This window comes from Trachypithecus francoisi, unplaced genomic scaffold (genome assembly GCF_009764315.1).
Source record: "Trachypithecus francoisi isolate TF-2019V2 unplaced genomic scaffold, Tfra_2.0 Lachesis_group7, whole genome shotgun sequence".
NCBI lineage: Eukaryota > Metazoa > Chordata > Mammalia > Primates > Cercopithecidae > Trachypithecus > Trachypithecus francoisi.
Genome location: NW_022681472.1, coordinates 21,529,868 through 21,547,585, shown reverse-complemented (window position 1 = coordinate 21,547,585; position 17,718 = coordinate 21,529,868). Strand labels below are relative to the sequence as shown.

The 17,718-nt window shown below is 37.2% G+C and overlaps 1 protein-coding gene across 5 annotated transcripts in view; it reads right to left on the bottom strand.

Annotated features, from left to right (window-relative positions):
• The window catches only part of DNAJC5B (DnaJ heat shock protein family (Hsp40) member C5 beta), a 129,491-nt gene that overhangs the window by 688 nt on the left and 111,085 nt on the right, over positions 1-17,718 (bottom strand). The gene's annotated exons all lie outside the window — the stretch shown is intronic.

Genomic DNA, 17,718 nt, shown 5'->3' with positions numbered 1-17,718 from the left:
TCATAAGATATCAATATATCCACCATTTTAAGGACTTCAAAAGGGAGGAGGCACTGTCTTTACTCTTTATTCAAGTTTTGTCAGTTATGGAATTATAAAACCAAAGCACCAAACCCAGCTGTCACCTGGAGGGTACTTGCTGAACCTGGTGAACTTGAACTTTAGTTTTCACCATCTTGTGGGGATACAGATAGAACCATCACATATAGTTGTGCAGATTGGAAACTGAACATTATCAAAGGGCACCTTTCATATAGACTACAATGTATATCTACAGGGAAGGTATAGTTTATATGAAAGATGCAGCCTGGCATCAAGTAGTGTACAATTGGATAACTGGTCCTTCTTGGGACAGCAGTCAAAACTGGGAGTTTGCTTAGAGGGAGAGTCTAATAGAAATCTCCTCAGATAAAGCTAGTGCCCAAAATGGTTATGCTGTCTCTAAAATCACTAAATCTACTCCTAAATCTACAGAGAGATTTGTTAGCCTTTAATTTGGGTGCTAAGTTGAGAAAGCTGCCCTAAAAATGTTGAATGGCAAGCCAATGAATACACAAGTTGGCCGACCAAGTTTTCACAACCTCTGTGTTGTAAGAAACCTCAAGATGATAATCTAGTTTAAAGAGGTCCAGTGCAAAATGTGTTCTCAGGCACTTAGTAAAAGTGAATGACCTCACCTTCAACCTAGGCCTCAAAATATCATCAGAAAATTGCAAGAAACATGAGCTCATAGTAAAAACAATTAGAGGTAGAGAAATAGATGTGTGGGTGTGTCAAAGAGAGAGAGAGAGAGAATGAGAAAGAGACAGAGAGAGATAGAGAGAGAGACAGAGAGAGAGCGATTACATATAGAAACAATGCATACTAAGATCCAATATAAACAGCAGAAGGCCAAATCAGACCCAGAAAGACTTCAAGAACTGCATTTATCAGACACAGAATACAAAATAATTACATTTTAAAAGTAATTAAATTAAATAAAATAATAGACCTTAAAATTTTAAAGAGAATTTCTGGAGATTAAAACATGGAAAAAACTTTCATGAATTGGCTTAACAGCTAAAGAAAGAATTAGTGAAGTAGAAAACAGGTTGCAAGAGATTATCCAAAATTTAACAGAGACAAAGAGAAAAATATAAAAGAGGTTAAGGGACATGATGGAAAGAATTGTAAGGTCTAACATATCTAATATAACTTTCAGAAAGAAATAAAAAAAGGAGACACAATATTTGAAGATTTGATGGCTGAGACTATTCTAGAATTGATGAAATACACCAATCCATAGAACCAGCCAGGATAAATTAAAGAGCACAGTGATTCACTGTTGTAATTCCAGCACTTTTGGAGGTTGAAGCAGTCGGATCACGAGGTCAGAAGATGACCATCCTGGCTAACATGGTGAAACTCCGTCTGTACTAAAAATCCAAAAATTAGCTGAGTGTGATGGCGCACACTTGTAGTCCCAGCTACTTGGGAGGCTGAGGCAAGGAGAATCACTTGAACTTGGGAGGTGGAGGTTGCAGTGAGCTGAGATCATGCCACTGCACTGCAGCCTGGTGACAGAGTGATACTCTGTCTAAAAAAAAAAAAAAGAGAGAGAGAGAAACCCATCTTTAAAACATCTTAGTCACATTGAAGAACAAAAGACAAGGATTTTGGGCCGGGTGTGGTGGCTCACGCCTGCAATCCCAGCACTTGGGGAGGCCAAGGCAGGCAGATTACCTAAGGTCAGGACTTTGAAACCAGCCTGGACAATGTAGTGAAACCCCATCTCTACAAAAAATACAAAAAAACAAATTAGCCAGGCATGGCAGCAGGCGCCTGTAATCCCAGCTACTCGGGAGGCTGATGCAGGAGAATCACTTGAACCTGGGAGGAAGAAGTTGCAGTGAGTCAAGATTGTGCCACTGCACTCTAGCCTGGGCAACAAGAGCAAAACTCCGTCTGAAAAAAAAAAAAAAAAAAAAAGACAAGGATTTTAAAAGCAATCTTACTTTTCAATAGCAAATACGGAAGCTAAAACTGTGGAACTAAAAAACTATGAAACTATGTCTCCAATATACTGAAAGAAGACATCAATCTATATTTATTGACAAACTCTCTTAATAAGTTACATTTCTTTTTTAAAAGAGCATGATAAAGATGTTTTCAGACAGTAAAAACAAATTTTTCTAATGGCAGACTCAACTTAAAAGATATAATTCAGGCAGAAACAGTTATCAGATGAAATAACTGAGGTGTAAAAAAAATTTTTAAAAACAGTAAATATGTCAGTAAAACCAAATAATTATTGAATATAAAACAGTAATAAAAATGTATGAGGCTTAAAATTGAGAAAAATCTAAAATATGAAAGTAATGTATAAGTCAGAAAGAGGTTGATCAGGGTTAAAGTGTTACAAAATTCTTGTATTGTTCAAGAGGAGAGTAAAGATAATAATTGGCTTTAAATTTTGACAAATTAAGTATGTTTGATAAATTTTCAGGGTAATTCCAAAAGAACAGAAAAGAGAATATAATTTCCAAATCAGAGGACAGAAGGAAATTAAATAAGAAAAGACACTCTGACAATTTAAAAGAAAATAAAAGAGAAATAGAAAAAAACATGTCAACTTAAAGTGATAAATAAAATGATAAAAAAATTACCAAAAGTTAGGTATATGTATATATCTTATTATGTATCCAGCAGTGTTCTTAGCACTTTATGTATATTAACTCACTCAAAGTTATAATGATGCTATGAGGTAAGGTTGTTATTATAACCATTTTACAAATGAGAAAACAGGGGCACAGACTGTGTAACTAGGCCAGCGTTACACGGGTAGGAAGTGATAGAGCTGATATTCAAACCAAGGCAGTGTTTCTCAGATGTCTGTTCTCTTCAAGACTATTTCTATATTGCCTCTCACAAAAAGTAAGTTAATAGAAAAAGATCAAAATACATTATACTGATGGTAATAAATACCAATGGATATAATACTCTATTTAAAAGAAAAATATTGTCAGACCGAATTTTAAAAACCCAAGCTGCATTAAAAAATAAGGATAAAAGTAGAGAGTAAAATGATGAAAACATATTTACCACACAAACACTGGTGGGAAGAAAGCTAATGTAAGTATATTTTAACAGACAAAATAAAATATAAGGCAAAAGCATTTCTGGAGCTAGAAGTAACTCCATAATAATAAAATGTTTAGTTCATCAAGTAGCTGTAAATATTCTAAAGTTATATACACTAATAACATAACCTTAAAATCAAAATCATAAATCAAAAATCAAGAGAACTCTATAGAGGAACAGAAGACTTCATCATCACAATGGAAAATTTGACTGCTTTCAGCACCTAACTCATGAAATCAAGCAAGGAAATCTTATGTAGAATTTGAAAAGGACTACGTCGTGGACTGAATTGTGTCTCCCCCAAAATTCGTATGTTGAAGTCCTAATTCCTAGTACCTTACAGTATGATCATATTTGGAGATAGGGTCTTTAAAGAGGTAATTAAATTAGACGGAGGTCACCAGAGTGGGCCCTAATCCAATAGGATTGGTGTCCTTACAAGAAGAGATTTGGACACCGAGGAAACACCATGTGAAATCACAGGGAGATGAACAGCTACCAAACAAGAAGAGGGGTCTCAGAAGAAACCAACCCTGCTACCTTGATCTCTGACTTCTGACCTCCAGAACTGTGAGAGAATAAATTTCTGTTGTTTAAAGCCCCAGTCTGTAGTAGTTTGTTATGGCTGCCTTAGCAAACTAATATATACAATAAATTAGCTTTATGCAATAGACATATATGGAACAATGAACCTAACAAATGCAGAATGTGTTGTTTTGAAGCAGTGTGGAACATTTATAAAAATTGGCTAAGTTCCAGGCTGTACAGCAAGTTCTAAGACATTTCAAAGCACTGGTATCATAGTGTTGACATTTTCTAATCACAGAGCAGTCAAGTTAGATACAAACAACAACTAACCTCGAAATCTCAAGATTGAAAATTAAGATATACACAGGCCTAGCTTATAGATTAAAGAAAAAAATCATAATAGAAATCAGAAAATATTTAGAACTCAGATGATGAGAACAATATAAGAACGTCTCTGTGTGTGTGTGTGTGTGTGTGTGTGTGTGTGTGTGTGGTGAAGCTGAAGTATAACTTATAGGAAAATTTAAAATTTATAGTCTTAAATTTTTAATGTAAGAACAGAGGAAGGACTGAAAATTAAGAAACATAAAAGGAAGTTTGAAAATGAACAAAATAAACTGAGAAGAAAGAAAGAAAGAAATTAAGTAGAACCAATCAACAAAACCAAAAGTTGTTTATTTGAGAAGACTGATAAGATTGTAAGACATCTGGTGAGAATGGCTAAAAAAAAAACAGAGAGAAAGCAGAAATGACCAATGTAAAGAATAAAAAATAGAACAATCATGCAGATACTATGGATGTGTAAAAGGTAAGAGGAAATCTTGAAGAAATCATTTTTTCTTTTTGTAAATAAAAAAGAAGGGAAATCTAACTGGTCTATAAACATTAAATAAATTAAATCAATAGTTTAAAATTCTCACAGTTACACGCTAGCCCAGAAAGTTCTTCAAAATCCTGTAGAAAGAATCCTAGTATTACACAAACTCTCCAAGAGAAGTAAAAAACAAAGGAATACTTTGCAATTTATTTCATGAGGCATAATCTCGATACAAAATACAGTAGGGAAAGTTTGAGGAAGGGAAATTATAGAGCACTCTCACTCATTAACATTGTCACAAACATCTCAAACAAAATATTGACAGCTCATTTCATCAAATAATAAAATAGTTAATACATGAAGACTACACTGAGTTTAATTATCTAAGGAGTAGAAGGTTGCTTTAATATTGGAAAACTAATTCATATAATTCATCACATTAACAGATCAAAGGAGAAAAATCAGGACCATCTCAATTGATGAAGAAAAAATATTTGATAAAATTTTAATCCACAATCAAATACGAAGTTCTAACAAAATATTAATAGAAGACAATTTTCTTAACCCGATCAAAAACCTATAGCAAACTTACTAATTATGATGCAACCCTGAAAGTACCTTCTTTTCAACATTTTACTAGTAGTCTTGACAAACACAGAAAGGCAAGAGAAAAAACTGGGTTCACATACTTGGTGTGGTTTAAAAAATAAAGAAAAAATGATAAGAGATGGAAAGGAAGAATCAAAACTGTCAGTACTCACAGATGAGACAAACAGTTATGTAGAAACCCTAAAGAATCTACAGGTAAATAATTAAAATTAGCAAGAGAGTTTAGCTAGTTTCTTGGATTCAAAAATCAATGTTTTTAAAAGTACATTTCTATATGCCAAAAAGCAAGTAGAAAAATACATATATAATTGATTGATAGTAAGCAACGGCAGCAAAAGCCAAAATTGACAAGTGGGATCTCATTAAACTAAAGAGCTTTTGCACAGCAAAAGAAACTACCATCAGAGTGAACAGGCAACCTACAGAATGGGAGAAAATTTTTGCAACCTACTCATCTGACAAAGGGCTAATATCCAGAATCTACAAAGAACTCAAACAAATATACAAGAAAAAAACAAACAACCCCATCAAAAAGTGGGGAAAGGATATGAACAGACATTTCTCAAAAGAAGACATCCATACAGCCAACAGACACATGAAAAAATGCTCGTCATCACTCGTCATCAGAGAAATGCAAATCAAAACCACAATGAGATACCATCTCACACCAGTTAGAATGGCAATCATTAAGAAGTCAGGAAACAATAGATGTTGGAGAGGATGTGGAGAAATAGGAACACTTTTACACTGTTGGTGGGATTGTAAACTCGTTCAACCATTATGGAAAACAGTATGGCGATTCCTCAAGGATCTAGAACTAGATGTACCATATGACCCAGCCATCCCACTACTGGGTATATACCCAAAGGATTATAAATTACTCTACTACAAAGACACATGCACACGTATGTTTATTGCGGCACTATTCACAATAGCAAAGACTTGGAATCAACCCAAATGTCCATCTGTGAAAGACTGGATTAAGAAAATGTGGCACATATACACCATGGAATACTATGCAGCCATCAAAAAGGATGAGTTTGCGTCCTTTGTAGGGACATGGATGCAGCTGGAAACCATCATTCTTAGCAAACTATCACAAGAAGAGAAAACCAAACACCGCATGTTCTCACTCATAGGTGGGAACTGAACAATGAGATCACTTGGACTCGGGAAGGGGAACATCACACACTGGGGCCTATCATGGGGAGGGGGGAGGAGGGAGGGATTGCATTGGGGAGTTATACATGATATAAACGTTATGCACATGTACCCTAGAACTTAAAGTATAATAAAAAATAAAAATAAAAAAAAATAAAAATAAAAATAAAAAAATTAAAAAAAAAAAAAAGAAAAATGGTAAAGTATTCAAAAATAAATATAACTAAAGATATAGAAAATACATCCTTAGTGAAAGCCAATAAATGGTGAAATATACCATGTCACATATTAAAAGACTCAAATTCTTAAAGGTGTCAATTATACCTGTGGATCTGTAGATTCACTGCAATTCTAACCAAGATCCTAAAAAGTTATGCTTAGGGAATTCTTGTTAAAGAACTTGACAAAAACCTGATTTTGAGATTTATATAAGAAAGCAAAATACTACGGATATATGACTCTCCTGAAGTACAAGGGAGGAGGACTTGCTTAAACAGATATTAGGGATTATTATAAATGGGCTTGGTATTGCATAAAATAAACAAAATCACCAATGGACTAGAACAGAAAGCCCAGAAACTGCTCCATATATCTATTGAAACTTAATGCTTATCAAAACCAAAATTAGAAATCAGTGTGCTGAAACAATTTGTTTTCTATCTGGAAAAAAAATGAAATTGGAGTCCCACATCATACTACATGTAAAAAATCAATTCCAGGTGATTAAACTCTTATATGTGTAAAGGCAAAACTATAAAACTTTGAAAATCTGTATCGGAGAATATCTTTATATGTTTGAGTTAGTACAGGAATTCTTAATCAAAACACAAAAATCACTAAACATAAAGGCAAAGACTGAAAGCCTGTCAACATTAAAATCAAGAACTTTGATTCATCAAAAGATGCCATAAAGAGTAAAACACCAAGTCACAAACTGGGAGAGTATGTTTTAAATAAACATAATCAATGAAGAATCAATATCCAGCATATTTTAAAAATCAGTAAGGAAAAGGCAGATGATACAATCTTAAAACCTGCAAAAGATCTGAATGGGCATTTCATAGAAGGGGAAACCCCAATGAACCATGAACATATGAAAAGATGTTCAACTTTAATCAAGGAGATAAAAACTAGAACCGCAATGGCGCACCGTTTACCACCTACAAGATTGTCACACATTTACCATCTGGGGATGTCAAATGTAGACAAGGGTGTGGGGCAACAGGGACTCTCGTTAACTGTTAGTGGGAATGTAAATTAGTGCAATGATTTTGCAGAACTGCTCAGTGTTACCTAATGAGTTATATAAGTGTGTATCCTTTGACTAAATAATTACATCCTCTGTATACATATACCTAGAAAAACTCTAGCATTCATGCACCAGAAAATACATGCAAGAACATTCATAACAGCACCGTTTGTAATGGCAAATGTGGACGGTACTCAAATGTCCATTAGCAGTAGAATGGATAAGTAAATTATGGGATGGCCTCGCAAAATATTATGCAACAGTGAAAATACATGAATGACAGCCACAATGTGAATGAATCTCAGAAGGACAACGCTGAATGGAGCACACATAGACATACAATGGGAATAACAGACACTGTGGGCTGCTAGAGTGGGGAGGGGAGAAGGGGGCATGGGTTAAGAAACTAACTATTGGGTACTATGCTCACTACCTGGGTGACAGGATCTGTACCCCACACTTCAGCATCACACAATATACCATATAGCAACCCTGCACATGTACAGGGTTTAAAATAAAAGTTGAAACTATTTTTTAAAAAAAGAAATATTACACAGTAAAAATAAAGCAAGCTGAAGAAAGATAATTATTGCATATAAATCTATTCATTTGAAGTTCAAAAATAGGGAAAACCAAGCAGTATGCCATTAGGATTATAAATAAAGTTGTAATACTAAAAAGAATAGTAAGAACTGGTCACACATGATTTAAGATCATTACATCTGAGGAGGGAAGAGCAAACAAGGAGCTCTAAAGGTGATGGTAACATTCTTTTTCTGAGGTAGAAACCCAGGTCATATTTATTTGTATCTATTTAATATTTGAGAAAAACAACAGATAAAGGAGTTAGGTAAATTATCCCCAGAACCTCAACCAGTAACTTAAGAGAGCTGAGGCCTGAGCCGGGATTGTCTGACTCCACAGCCCTCTGTCCTAGTCCCTGGGGTGGACTGCCCTCAAGTTAGCTGGTGTAAAAGGCTGAGTCACCTTTTTGCTGTCCCTTTTCGGGAATTTTAATGCCTTCCTTAGGCCTGTGATATCCTCCACTCGCTATGCTGCATGAATTTGCAGAGAACAAAGGACTCTCCTTTTCTGAAGGAAGGGTGTTCAGTTTCTTTCTCTAGTGAAATCTTGGTCTACCTTCTCCCCTACTATATATTTTTAAGATTGAAATGAGATTCACATAACTTAAAACCAACCACTTTAAAATGAACACTTCAGTGGCATTGAGTACAAATACAGCTAATGTATGACTCACACTTTGTCTAATTGCAAGACATTTTTATCTCCCCAAAAGGAAATCCAGTCCCCATTAAACAGTTGCTCCCTATTTTTCCTGTGCCACAGGCCCTGGCAACCAGCAATCTACTTTCTGCCTCTTTGGATTTACCTATTCTGAATATTTAACATAAATCGAATCGTACAATGTTTGTCCTTTTGTGTTTGACTTCTTCCATCTAGCATGATCTTCCCAGGTTCATCCACATTGTAGCATCCACATGTATCACTACCTCATTGCTTTTTACGGCTGAATAATATTTCACCTCCCCTCTATATTTTTGCATTTTTCTCCATGGAGTCTCTCAAGTCCTTTTCCCCCTTTCCTAGGTAATCCTACCACTCTTGCACTTCTCTAGCAAACTGTTGGGGATTCCAGCTACTTCCACTTATCACGTTTCATTTTGATGGTTTGAACCTTTGTCTAAGCATATCTCAGTTTGGGTTTCTTTGCAAAAATAGTCATTGCACAACTTCTGCTTCATTCGATTACCTGATAAAACTATTCAATAGAACAGTGCAATATGACTCTACCTGCCTTGCCTGGCATGCAAAGCGCCATTCACCATCTTATCCACAAGAATATGGGGAGAGGCTGTGATAGTTCTTTGCTTGTACTAAGATTGGTCCCTTCTAGAGTGCACCATCCCCAGAGTCCCCTACCCCTCAACTCCTCCTCCTTCTTAAAGTCTTCTTTAAATGTCACTTCCTGGGAAAGTGTCCTCAACCTGCATGCAGGTGAGGCCCCAAGTGCTCACTTTCACAGCCCCTGTACTTCTCCTTTGGCAGGCTTATGTACCTGTAAATGAACTAGTTCTCTGTGTGATTATTTATTTAATATTTTTGTCCCCATCTCCCTTGCTAGTTTGTAAGGTCCAACGTACCAGGAACTATGTCTTTACTTTCTCTAGCCCCTGGTATAGCATCAGGCAAATACTAAGTGATCAGTAAATGTTTGCTGTCCGAAGACTATCTCAATAAACCTGACCAGTCAGTTTGCTCACTGAAATTGATGGCCAAAAATCAAAGAAATCTTAGGTTCACTTTGAGCTGCTTTTTTGGGGGAGCATTCAGAGCTGACAAACCTGTCCTACTGCTCTGGCCTAAGACCTTGATGGGACTTTCTTGCTGTTTCCGTATAAAGAAGAAGCACAGCATTCTTGACTAGTTGCAAGCATTGTTTTCCATACATTATTTCTAGAAATTGATTCCTTTTGATTGGGGGAAAGGGGTAGGAAGAAGCATGAAATGTGGGGAGTGGCAAAAAGGAGAAAGATGAATTTAATCTCTTCCTCAGTGCCTTTTTCCTGGGCAGTAAGATGTGATAAATACTAAATAGCAATGTAATAAATGTCTCAATATCTTGGCCAAGAGCGAGAGTCTAATTACAAGCCATATGGCCTCTTCATCTCAGTGATTTTGTGGTTGTGAATGTATTTGGGTTTTATCCAGGTGAGCGGCAAGAACAGTTAAGCAGTCAACAGATTTTTCTATGAACTGAATCTCACATTTTTAGATCCAAGGTCAATAGTATAAAACTCTTTTTCTTTTATTCTCCCTCCTTTAAAAAAATTTGGGCAATCATGACTCACAGTTTTTTGTTTTGTTTTGTTTTGTTTTGTTTTTTAGGGTTTAGCTGGAAATTTTGGTTGGAGGTCATTCTACTGCCTTCAGCTTGGAAAAATCAAACTGAATTTAGCTCTTACATTGTGGGTTTGCTTTGCCAGGGTGTTCAGAGGTAACTGATTCCAATTTGGGCTCTTGCTCCATACCTTCTCTCTCTCTCTCTCTCTCTCTGTCACACACACACACACACGCATGCATGCACGCACACATACTACATACACATACATTGTCCCATGAAATAAGGCTGTCTCTCAAGATGGTCTGTAAGGCCCTCATAGTAGAATTCTATTTCATTGTGGTCTTTAGCTGCTAGAGGAGTATAGGGTCTAAGTGAGCTTTTTTTAAACATACCACCCAAAATTTCACAAAGTAGAACTCCTAATTTGTGAGCATATGAAAGTAAGGGAAATAAGTTGGTACCTATTACCTTTTACCTTTAAGGTTTCAAATTTTCAAAGACAACAAAACTGGGGAAGTGTTCCCCCAAGACACTATCTATCTTCCATTTGATCTTGATTGATTCATAAGAACAATAGAATGCCTCTGTGTTCTTGGGATCCCATTGGGAGTATATTTCTATTTTAAGAAAGACATAGGAATCCACTTTTAAGTTCTGTAGTTGCCAGTGAATACTGAAGATGCCACTGTTTGAACTTTCCCCCATTTATTTCTTAAAGGTAGAAGCTGGATTATATTTTCTGATATAGTTTAAAGGGACATAAAAACCCAAACAAATCTATCCCCTTTGCTACCAAATCCCACACTGTACCACCACTATTGAACAGAGTTTGGTACAATTTTATATCGTCAAAAGGTATCTTAGACTTCAACTAGAGTCAAGGACTAGGCATGTTTGAATATGCACACAATAACAAATACACAAGACAAAGTCTTAGATATATAATTAGAATTGTTAAAACTCTCTTAAAGCAGGTGAGAAATACTTCTAATAGTTTTTATAAGTCAACAATTAAGAAAGGATTTGATATTTCAAATTTGGATTTTCATAAATTAAGAAATAGTTATAATGTCCTATAACATGTACTTAAAAGTGAAATTTGTGGTGTTTGGTCAAATCTCATTTTGAGTAGGAATCCCTATGTGTCAAGAGAGGTGACTGGATCATGGAGACGGTTTCCCCCAAGCTGTTCTCATGATAGTGAGTTCTCACAAGATCTGATTGGGTTAAAAGTGTGACACTTCCCTTTCACTCACTCCTCTCTCTCCTGTCACCTTGTGAAGAAGGTGTTTGCTTCTCCTTCACCTTCCGCCATGATTGTAAATTTCGTGAGGCCTCCCCAGCCATGCAGAACTGCGAGGTCCATTAAACCTCTTTTGTTTATAAATTACTCAGTCTCAGGTGGTATTTTTATAACAGAGTGGCATTTTCATAACAGACTAATACAGAAAATTGGTACAGGCAGAGTGGGGTACTGCTATAAAGACAACCTGAAAATATGGAAGTGACTTTGGGATTGGGTAACAGGCAGAGGTTGGAACAGTTTGGAGGGCTCAGAAGAAGACAGGAAGATGTGGGAAAGTTTGGAACTTTCTAGATACTTGTTGAATGGCTTTGACCAAAATGCTGATAGTGATATGGACAATGAAGTCCAGGCTGAGGTCATCTCAGACAGAGATGAGGAACTTGTTGGGGACTGAAGCAAAGGTCACTCATGCTATGCTTTAGCAAAGAGACTGACAGCATTTTGCCGCTGTCCTAGAGATCTGTGGAACTTTGAATTTGAGAGAGATGATTTAGGGTATCTGGTGGAAGAAATGTCTAAGCAGCAAAGCATTCAAGAGGTGATCTGGCTGATTCTGAAAGCCAGTTATACGTATTCACAAAGAGATGGTTTGAAATTGGAATTTATGTTTAAAAGGCAAGCAGAGCATAAGGTTTGGAAAATTTGCAGCCTGACTATATGATAGAAAAGAAAAATCCATTTTCTGGGGAGGAATTCAAGCCTGCTGCAGAAATTTACGTAAGTAACGAGAAACTGAATGTTAATAGCCAAGATCATGGGGAAACTATCTCCAGGGCATGTACAGACCTTCACAGAAGGCCCTCCAATCACAAGCCTGGCGGCCTAGGAGAAAAAAAAATGGCTCCTTGGGCCAGGTCTAGGGCCCCACTGCTCTGTGCAGCTTCAAGACTTGGTGCCCTGCACCCAGCCACTCCAGCTCCAGATGAGGCTGAAAGGGGCCAAGGTACTCTTCAGAGGGTGCCTCAAACCTTGGTGGCTTCTACATGGTATTGGGCCTGCTGGTGTGCAGAACACAAGAGTTGAACTTTGAGATCCTCTGCCTAGATTTCAGAGGATGTATGGAAATGCCTGGATGTCAAGGCACAAGTCTGTTGCAGGGGTAAAACCCTCATGGAGAGCCTCTGCTAGGGCAATGCAGAAGGGAAATATGGGTTTGGAGCCCCCACACACAGTCCCCACTGGGGCACTGCTTAGTGGAGCTGTGAGAAGAAGGCCACCATCCTCCAGACCCCAGAAAGGTAGATCCATCAATAGCTTGCACCAAGAGCCTGGAAGAGTCACAGGCACTCAATGCCAGCTAGGAAAAGCAGCTGCAAGGGCTGTACCCTGCAGAACCCTGCAAAGCCACAGGGACAGAGCTGCCCAAGGCTGTGGGAGCCCACCTCTTGCATCACCCTGCCCTGGATATGAGACATAAAATCAAAGGAGATTTTGGAGCTTTAAGATTTAATGACCGCCCAGCCAGGTTTCAGACTTGTCTGGGGCCTGTGGTCCCTTTGTTTTGACCAGTTTCTACCATTTGGATTGGGAACATTTACCCAATGCCTGTACCTCCACTGTATTTTGGAAGTAACTAACTTGCTTTTGCTTTTACAGGCTCATAGGTAGAAGGGACTTGTCTCAGATGAGACTTTGGACTTGGACTTTTGAGTTAATGCTGGAATGAGTTAAGACTTTGGGGGACTGTTGGGAAGGCATGATTTGTTTTGAAATGTGAAAAGGACATGAGATTTGGGAGGGGGCAGGGGCAGAATGATATGTTTTGGCTCTGCGTCCCTATCAAATTTTATCTCAAATTTTAACTTTCATGTGTCAACGGAGGGACCTGGTGAGAGGTGACTGGATTATGGGGCTGGTGTCCCTTATCCTGTTCTCACGATAGTGAGTGAGTTCTCATGAGATCTGAAGGTTTAAAATTATGGCACTTCCCCTTTGCTCACTCTCTCTCTCTCACCTGCTGCCTTGTGAAGAAGGTGCTTGCTTCTCCTTCACTTTCTGCCATGATTGTAAGTTTCCTGAGGCCTCCTCAGCCATGTAGAACTGTGAGTCAATTAAACTTCTTTTGCTTATAAATTACCCATTCTCTGGTTGTATCTTTATAACAGTGTGAAAACAGACTACTACAGTAACTGAATTCAAATCATAAATGTATTTCCCTAGTTAACCCCTGTTCCTTTCTCTTATTTGTTCATACAGTAAGATATAAGAAGACAAAGTGTTAAGTAGCTATTACTTTTATTCTGGAGTAAAGGTTGCCCCATAGTAGTTTTACTATACTTTGCATCTTGACATTTCTGGATAAAAGATGGGGAGAATAATAGAAGAAAGAACTGCTAACCATATTTCCTTAAAATCAGTGCTCATGTATGAAAAATTAATTTCCTGTGGTAATCTTCATATGCTGGTCAAATCTCCAAGTACAGTATAATAATCTGTAACATTGCATTTAGATGGGTAATTAATATAAAGCCCTGGTTCCACTTAGTCTTCCCCATCCCACCTTGTCTCATCTTAATTTGTTTTCTCCTTCCCTAAAACCAGAGTATTATGCTCTGGAGGCATTTTGTCTTTTTCCTTGCCAGTGAGGATTGGCTGCTCTGTTCTTTTAAACATCCTTATATAATGTAGATTTTAAAATGTAAATGTAAAGTTAGCTAATAGTTCCTTTGAAGAAAAATTCTGTTGGCAAAAGTCATCAAACTTGAAATCCCGATTTATAGTCCACATGAGGAAATATCCTCAGTAGTGGCTATATAACTTGCCAAACCCAGTTCAAAATGAAAATGTGAAGTACCTTATTCAAAAATTAAAAATTTTAAGACAGTAACAGCACAGCAGCAAACAAAGTGCTAGAAATCTTAGTGCAACAAGGCAAGAAAAAGAAACAAATGGAATACGGATGTGAATGGAAGAAATAAAACTGTTTCTATTTGTAGATGATATAATTGTCTGCATAGAAAATCCCAAGGAATTTACACACTCACAAAAATCCAAACTGTTAAATGAGTTTAGCAAAGACATGGGATACAAAGGCAACACAGAAAGAAATTGTAAATACTTGCAATGAACAACTGCAAACAAAATTAAAACCAACGCCACTTACAATAGCTCTCTCCAAAATGAAATACTTAGGTACCCATTTAACAAGACATACCAGCTTTGTATGCTGAAAGCTACAAAATGTTCATGAAATAAATCAAATGAGACCTGGGTAAGTAGAGATACATACTGTGTGATGGATTGGAATATTCAACATAGTAAAGACGTCAATTCTTTCCAAGCTGATCTACAAATTTAATGCAATTTCAATAAAAATCCCAGCAGGATTTTTCTGTAGATATAGACAACTTGATTCTAAAATTTATATGCAAAGCAAAGATACTAGAAGAGCCAAAACAATTTTGAAAAAAAAAATAAAGTTGGAAGAATCACACTACCTGATTTTAAGGCTTACTTTAAAGCTGCAAGACAGCAAGACAGTGTGGAATTGATGAGATCACATTTCTCTGTCTGATGAATGGCAACAGAGGAACTGTAGACATTTTGGGGATTTGATTAAGGGGATGAAGAGTTAGGGATAGGTTTCAGTTGAATTTAGTGGGATATGTTTTTGTGGTTTGTGGCAACTCTGTGTGTAGTTAATTATTGTTAGCCCTACAAGTGTAGAAATGACTTTAGGTAGATTCCTACACATCGATCAATGGGACGGACTAGAGAATACAGGAATAGGTCCATAGAAATATGACCAATTTTTTTTTTTTTTTTGAGACAGAGTCTTGCTCTGTCGCCCAGGCTGGAGTGCAGTGGCACAATCTCTGCTCACTGCAACCTCTGCTTCCCAGGTTCAAGCAATTCTTGTGCCTCAGCCTCCTGATTAGCTGGGATTACAGGCACCTGCCACCATGCTCGGCTAATCATTGTATTTTTAGTAGAGACAGGGTTTCACTGTGTTGGTCAGACTGGTCTTGAACTCCTGGCCTCAAGCGATCCACCAGCCTCAGCCTCCCAAACCTGGAATTACAGATGTGAGCCACCCTGCCCGACCCTGGCCAACTAATTTTTGGCAAAGAGGGAAAGACAATTCAATGAACAAAGGATACATAGTAGAAGCCATGTAGAGGATACATAGACCATTTTCAGCAAATGGTCTTAGAACAATTACATTCCATATTCAAGAAAAAAAAAGAGTCTGGACCTAAACCTCACACTTTATATGAAAATTAACTCAAAATGGGTCATAGATCTAAATGTTAAACATAAAACTCAAAAACTTTTAGAAAACATTGGAGAAAGTCTTTATGACATAAAGGTAGTCTGAGTTCTCAACATAACACCAAAATAAAGCACAATCAATTTAAAAAGAACTGATAAATATGATTTTATCAAAATTTTCCTCTGCAAAGAAGCAGGAAAAGGGCGTAATAATATGTGGATACCACACTTTTGTAAAACAAAAAAAAAGTACACAAAAATTGTGTAAATGTAATTGTGTTTTGGTATCCTTGAGTGGTGCCTGAGGGTGGACTGTAGAGTTAATGTGGACTCTACGCCCTCCTTTGGTGGTTGAATTTTTATGGGCATCTCTTACTTATAAACAAAGTCCTAAACCTCCCCACCACAGGCAGCTTTCAAATGAGCAGCTGGCTGGAAAAGCCATGCAGAGGTGAGGGTTGATTCCTCAGATTTCTCCCAAGTCTAAAATCCTAAGATTTTATGATTAAATCCTACCTAAGAATGAAGGATTCCCCAAGTAAGAAAAAGTTTGCCATTTTTTAATTAAGTTTTAGAATCACTAAAATAAGATTCTTAAAGCCCTAATGTCATACCAGTGCCTTCTAATGGATTCAAACCTTGATGAATGCTGTTTATTCTTTGTCTTGAGTCACTTGATTTTTAAGTGGCTAGTAGACTCTTTCAAGTGTATTTTCTTAAAGAACCTTAAGTGGGTTCCCTTCTTTTGCAGAGCAGATGCAAGTGCAGTCCATTTAATGGACCACAGTCCAGAAAGCTTAGTCTTCAGATGAAGTCTGATTTTCATTCTTAACCATCCTGAACTCTGGGTTAGTGGAGTACAAACGTGAATCTAGCTAATACAACTAACTGCAAATAAGGCACAGTTCCTTAAAAGGAAAGGGTAGATCCAAGAACAGTGCTGGATTTACTGCACAGTTAATGAAACTTAAGCTCAAGGATCCTCACCTGTGCACAGCCTTCCAAGGGCCTATTGGGGCCCTAAAGATGTATTCATGTTTTTTGTAATTTGCAAAAGAAAGATATTTTGGCCGCAATCAACAAAAACATCTCTTTCCACTTTGACTTCCCTTCCGTCACATTTCTCTGTCTGATGAATGGCAACAGAGGAACTGTAGACATTTTGGGGATTTGATTAAGGGGATAAAGAGTTAGAGTTAGGTTTCAGTTGAATTTAGTGGGATATGTTTTTGTGGTTTGCAGGAACTCTGTGTAGTTAATTATTGTTAGCCCTACGAGTGCAGAAATGGCTTTAGGTAGACTCCTACAGCTCACTGTGCCAATTCACTTGCTGAGGGGACATGAAAATCTAAACCAGAGGTGATGTTACACAATGTGAATGTGTCCATTGGGCTCTGATGCTGGGATTATTAGATGGAGTAAGGACAACAAGGTTTGAAATGTACAAAATCAAAGGTGTTCTGTGGAAATTTCCTCCAAATCTTACATCTTCTATATGAAATAAATTATATAGGTGTTTTCCTGAATTTTACAACAATCCCTAAACATGTAGACAACATTATCAATAATGAGTCATAAAGCTAAAATAAACTTTTCTAATTTACCAGTAATAAAACTTTTTGATCAAACATGCTAGAGGAAAGACAGATTTTTCTATTTTTTTCATAGAAAATATTACAAAATGGCCAGGTGTGGTGACTCACGCCTGTAATCCCAACACTTTGGGAGGCCAAGGCAGGAGGATCACGAGGTCAGGAGATCAAGACCACTCTGGCTAATACGGTGAAATCCCATCGCTACCAAAAACACAAAAAATTAGCCAGGTGTGGTGGCACATGCCTGTAGTCCCATCT